At 41.6% G+C, this 6,000-nt stretch overlaps 1 pseudogene; it reads right to left on the reverse strand.

The window, feature by feature from the left end:
* Window positions 1-187: 187 nt before the first annotated feature.
* On the reverse strand, window positions 188-745 carry LOC109700750 (cardiolipin synthase (CMP-forming) pseudogene; annotated as a pseudogene).
* Between the last annotated feature and the right edge of the window lie 5,255 nt (window positions 746-6,000).

The following is a 6,000-nucleotide window of genomic DNA, read 5'->3' on the forward strand; positions in this document are numbered from 1 at the left end:
AAAAACACATTGGAAATTCTGCAGATGACATGATCAAGCTTAGTTTCAATATGCAATACTTCAATTTTGATGACATGGTTTGTTCAGACAAGTCCTTTATCAAGCTAAACACCAAAACAGGAAAACTGTAGATTTCCACTCCTGCTGCTGTAGTATATTGCTTCCTTGCCATGGTGATGGTTGACTTTTATCTGCCTTTTATCACCTGAACTGTTTCACCACTGTAATGATAGTGACATGGAGCTGACATGGCTTTAGTGAAATCTCTAAAACACGTCAGTATCTGAAATAAAAGCTGTCAGCATAATTGAAAACTGGAGCTGCCAGAGAAGCTGCCACCAGGATTAACTGGACGGCTGTATTTACCTTGCTGATGAATGTTAGTTTTAACTCAGCAGTAGTACAGCAAAGATTGATATACTTAACTAGCACTGGCAGCGTTGGGAGAATTCAGTATTTAAGATAAAAAGCAGCAATCAATATTACATCTCTTGAAATTAAGATCTACATATGTTACGCTTGTATATAAAATACCAATAGATATTTTATCAGCAAATGGATCAAGAGCACTTCAACAAAGGGGTTAGTCAAACGAAAGCAAACCTCTTAGTGCAACATTGAAATCTTCTTTAATGATCAAATAGCCCCAAAATAGGTCCAGGCCAATGCTCATCATTGACAACATATTTGGGATTGTCCATGGATTTTGATGCCTGTTGGCGGTGCGCCAGGGGCCCCACCCTACTGGGGACCTTCTGCCTCCCCTGAGCGGGAACAGTGGTTTCGCAGGTTGGTCACGGGCAGCAGCAGTCGGAGCCACCAGCGCCTTGCCAGGCAACCTGGGCAGCAGGGATTCCTTGTTCCTCCCGTCCTGCACTATCAGCATGGCGCTACTGCCACACCGCAGGCGGCCAGAGATCAAAAGAACTGATTCCCAGCCATCCTGAGCAAGGGTGGGCTGCTGCTGTGTCCATAACTAGTTCAATTTTTTAAAAGATTTATTTCTTGGCGCACTTTTTACAGTGACAACATTAGCACAAAGGTACAGAGATTTCCCATATGCTGCCTCCCTCACACACTAAGATCCACCCCATCACCAATGGTATTGTACATTCCATGGGATTTGACAAAAGTGAAATGACTTCTATCCACCACTACAGTATCACACAGAATAGTTTCACTGCCTGCAAGTCCTCCGTGGGATCACGCAGTACATAGCACCCTTACATTGGCTTCTTTCACTTATTAATATGCATTGAAGTCTTTTTCATGTCTTTTCACATCTTCATAGTTAATATATTCATTTATTTATATTTTTTAGCACTGAGTAATATTTCATTGTCTGGATGTACCATAATTTATCCATTCACCTACTGAAAAACACCTTGGTTGCTTCTTAGTTTTGGCAATTATGAATAAAGTTGTGAGTTAGTTATTTTTCTCAATGCTGTGACAAAATACTTAACACAAATAACTTACAGGAGAAAAGATTTAGTTTGATTCTTGGTTTCAGAGGATTCAGTCCACTGGTCACTTGGTCACATGTCTCTGGGCCTGTTGTGAAGCAGAACATCATAGTGGCAGGAGTGCATGGCCTGGGAACTTCCTGACCTCATGATTGACAGGAAGCACAGAATGAGATAGCAAGGGGCCAGGGACAAGACACTCCAAGGAAGGGCCCTGGTGACCTACTTCCTCTAGCTAGGCTCCACCTCCTAGTTTCCACAACTTCTCCAGATAGTGTCACTTACCGGGGTCTGAACCCCCACCATATGAACTTGTGGGGGACATTTCATATTCAAACCATAACAAGCTTCAGTAAACAGTTATATGCTGGTTTTTGTGTGGGCATAAGTTTTCAACTCCTTTAGGTAAATACCAAGAAGTGTGAATGATAGATTCTATGGTAACGGTAAGTTTAGTTTTATAACAAATAGCAACCATCTTCCAAAGTGGTGGTACCATTTTGCATTCCCACTAGCAATGAATGACAGTTTCTGTTGCTTTATAAGCTCCCCAGCATTCAGTGTTGTCAGTGTTCAGGATTTTGGCCATTTTAACCAGTGTGTAGTGTATATTCTTGCTTTAATTTGTATTTCCCTAAGGACATGTGATGTGGAACATCTTTTGAAATGACTATGTGTATCTTTTATGATAAAGTGACTGTTAAGGTCTTTGATTCATTTTTTAATTATGTTGTTTGTGTGCTTATTGTTGAGTTTTAAGAGTTCATTATATATTTTGGATAACATGCCTTTACTGATGCTTCTTTGGCAAATATTTTCTCCCAGTATATTGTTTGTCTTCTTATTTTTTGACACGGTATTTCACAAATCAGAAAATTTTAATTTTAATGAAGTCTTACCTTATTCTTTCTTTTGTGGGCCATGCCTTTGGTATTGCATCTAAAAAGTCACTGTCAAGCCCAAGGTAATCTTGATTTTCTCCTAAGTTGTTAGAAATTTTGTAATTTAGTATTTTGCATCTTATTCTGTGATACACTGAGTTATGTGTGGTTACTTTTTGGAAAAAAGAGAACTGAAGAAAAGCAATACACAAGGAACCAGACATGGAAATATTAATATGAAACCACATAGAATTCAAAGAAAAGGGATTAAATGGGAAACAAGAATATTTCTTATTGGATAGTGTGAAAATAACCAAGATGCAATAGTCATAATCCTTATATACACAAAAAACACAATTTTGAAGTATACAAAGCAAACACTGAAAGAAATAAACAGAAAATGATAAACTTGCAATCATGTGGCAGGGGTTTGGCAGATCTACTCAGGGCTTCACAGGGGAGGAATAGAAATATCAGTAACGACAAAGGGCAGGTGGCAAATTCTGCTGTCATAGCACAAGAGCAGTCATAACCATAGACACATAAATGAATGATTGGGGCTTTGTTCTAATAAAAATTTATTTACAAAAACAGGTGGCCTGTTGAACTTGACCTGAAAACCAGAGTTTGTTGACTCCTGATAGAAAACATTTGAACAATAAAATTAAATTTAATTGTACACATGCATATATAAAGTTGTGCCTAATCATAGAGATATGATTTTCAAACATATTTGGAACAGCAAGAAAAACTGATTGTTTTGCTAGAGGCAAAATCTTGGCAACTGAGTTACTCCTTTATGGGGGGCCTTATCAGTAGCATGGACTGATCAGGCTGAGCCCTTTGAGCCCTTCCCCCTGTGTCATGTCAGGGTCAAACACTTCCATAAACCCACCTCACACTGTCACACATCCATATCCCCTCTCACTGCTGATCCTGTGGAGAGTTCACAATGGGTTGACAGTGACTAGCAATGTGGTGGATTGATACCTTTACCTCCTTCATCTTCTTGGGGTGGTGTTTCTCTTTCCCAATCTGAGGTGGAGGCAACATAGCCCCTGGCTCTCTAGGAAGTCTTAGTTTAATAGTGGAAGAGGACAACAAACAATTTGTTCTTATTTTCACTTACGGATTCATTTATTTCTATTTTGAAAGTTGACTCTGTTCTGGGTGTGTGAGAGTGTGTGTGACAGAGAGAAATGAGGTAGATGTGGATATGTTTTCAGCAGTTCTCCAGATGACAGTTCCAAATAAGTCCCTGGCAGCAATGGAGGGGGAGAGAGCCTAGAAGGCCTAACCCCCTGTGGTTCAATGGCCCTTTCCTCTGTGAAGCCCTCTTTAAGCAAAGCTGTAATTGACCAAGTCCCTGTGCATTTTGGTGACAGCCTTGGTCACACACATGGTTTGCCATGTCTCTGCACTGGCCAATCTTTTTGAGCCCTGGTCCATGTCTCATTGAGGCTTAGAACTCCATAAACACTGGATGAGCCAGCCAGTTAAGTGTCCTCAGAATGGTTCCTCTAAAGTGTGTGGTGATTCTGAGGAGGTGGCAATTACTTTTCTGGTGGGAGAATTAAGGAAGTCTTTGTTGGGTATTATTTGACTAGGCCATGCAGGATTACCAGGAGCTGAAACACAGGGAGACCATGGTGGGAAGGCAGGGCAAAGGGAAGCTGTAGGGCTATGAGGGACATGAAATTGCTCTGATTGGGGCTGTTTAGAGTTGTGTTGGCTAGGTACATGCCTGGACTCAAGTGGCAACTAGGAGAGGTAAGAGGGAGAGATTCTCAGCACACATTTCTGCCACTCAGCTCTCCACTCTGGGGGATAGAGACCTAAGTATGGTCAGGAGCTTGTGGATCCACCCTGGAAACTCTTCTGGATCCTGTCTAGAATTTTTTTTTTTGATAACTTTTTTTTTTTTTTTGGCAGCACTGAGGTTTGAACTCAGGGCCTATACTTGCTAAGCAGCACTCTACTGGAATTTTTTTTTGGGTTTGTAGTTATTAATTCCATTAGCCTGATAATTAAAGGAGTTTTCTTTCTCTAAGGCCACATACACAACTGTACACCTTTAAAAATGGGTGCATTGACAAAGGCACCAAAAACATACGATGGAAAAAAGACAGCCTCTTCAACAAATGTTGCTGGGAAAACTGGATATCTGCATGGAGAAAACTGATCTAGATCCATGTCTTTCACACTGTACAAGTATCAACTCAAAGTGGATTAAGGACCTTAATATAAAATCTAAAACTTTTAGGCTAGTGCAGGAATGAGCAGGGAATATATTGGAATTAATAGGCATAAGCAATAACTTCCTAAATAGAACTCAAATGGCTCAGCAACTAAGAGACAGGATTAACAATTGGGACTATATGAAGCTAAAAAGTTTCTGCACAACAAAAGAAATGGTCTCTAAATTGAAAAGACTGCTCACTGACTAGGAGAAAATCTTTGCCAGCTATACATCTGACAAGAGATTAATTACCAGAACATACAGGGAACTAAAAAAACTAAACTCCCCCAAAATAAATGACCCAGTGAAGAAATGAGCAAATGATCTGAACAGAGTATTTTCAAAGGAAGAAGTCCATCCAGGGATTCTCAACATCCCTAGCCATAAAGGAAATGCAAATCAAAACCACATTAACATTCTACCTCACTAACTGAATTGTCCCTTGACCCTGCATGCCCAGGCCCTGTTTGCTTCTTACCTGGGCCAGCTGAGAAACCTATGTAAACTTCACATCTCTCAAATCTTTGTGCTGGCATGTATTTCTCCAGAACTGTAGGAGTAGCTGATGGCCATCTTCACATCTCAGTTCAGCAAACCCATCTGCCTCCAATAGCTCTGTATGTGCGGGGCGCCTATTTCCTCCACAGCCATCTGCAGCAGGTGTCCAGGAGCCTGAAGGCCTTTCAGCTTGCAGAATCACACTTGAAACATCTGTCCCAGTGGCTGAACATCCTTGAGATGTTCAGGGAGTCCCACTGACCAATGTGTGATCTGAGCCCCTCCAAGTTCTGCTAGAGAGTCACAGAAGACCCTAGACTTGGAGGACTATGGAAGCAGGGACCCCCAGATCACTGCCCTCCTGCCTGCCCTGAATCACTGCTTAGAGCTCACCATGTTCAGCTTCTTTGGGAACCACATCTCCATGTCTGTCCTAAAGGACCTGCTGTACCATACCATTAGGCTGAGGCAGTTGAGCCAGGAGCTGTACCATGCCCCTCTGGAGAGCTGTGATGGGCTGGGTTCACAGGGAGACTTACCCAACATTATGCTGAGCTCATGGATACACTTAGGGCCACAAGGAAGCCCAAGATGGTACTCTTCAGTACTGATCATTGCCCTCAATGTGACATCCCATGAGTCTATAACATGGAGCACCATCTAAACTACTGTTGGATGCATGCCTAGTTGGCTAAAAATATCAAAGACTTTCTCCTGGCAACTGAGAAGTGAAAGTCAATTCCTAGATGTCTGATCATGGATACACAAGACACATGGTTTCAGATCACTGCTCACTAGGCGTGGGTAAAATGATGGTGATGGAGGGGGGCTTGGATTAGAGGAGAAAGGATAACATAGGGAACAATGGGTCCTCTGGATAGGTGTCTTATGCAGTCAGAAATGCAAATCAGAATGC

Source organism: Castor canadensis, chromosome 11 (assembly GCF_047511655.1).
Source record: "Castor canadensis chromosome 11, mCasCan1.hap1v2, whole genome shotgun sequence".
Taxonomy (NCBI): Eukaryota; Metazoa; Chordata; class Mammalia; order Rodentia; family Castoridae; genus Castor; species Castor canadensis.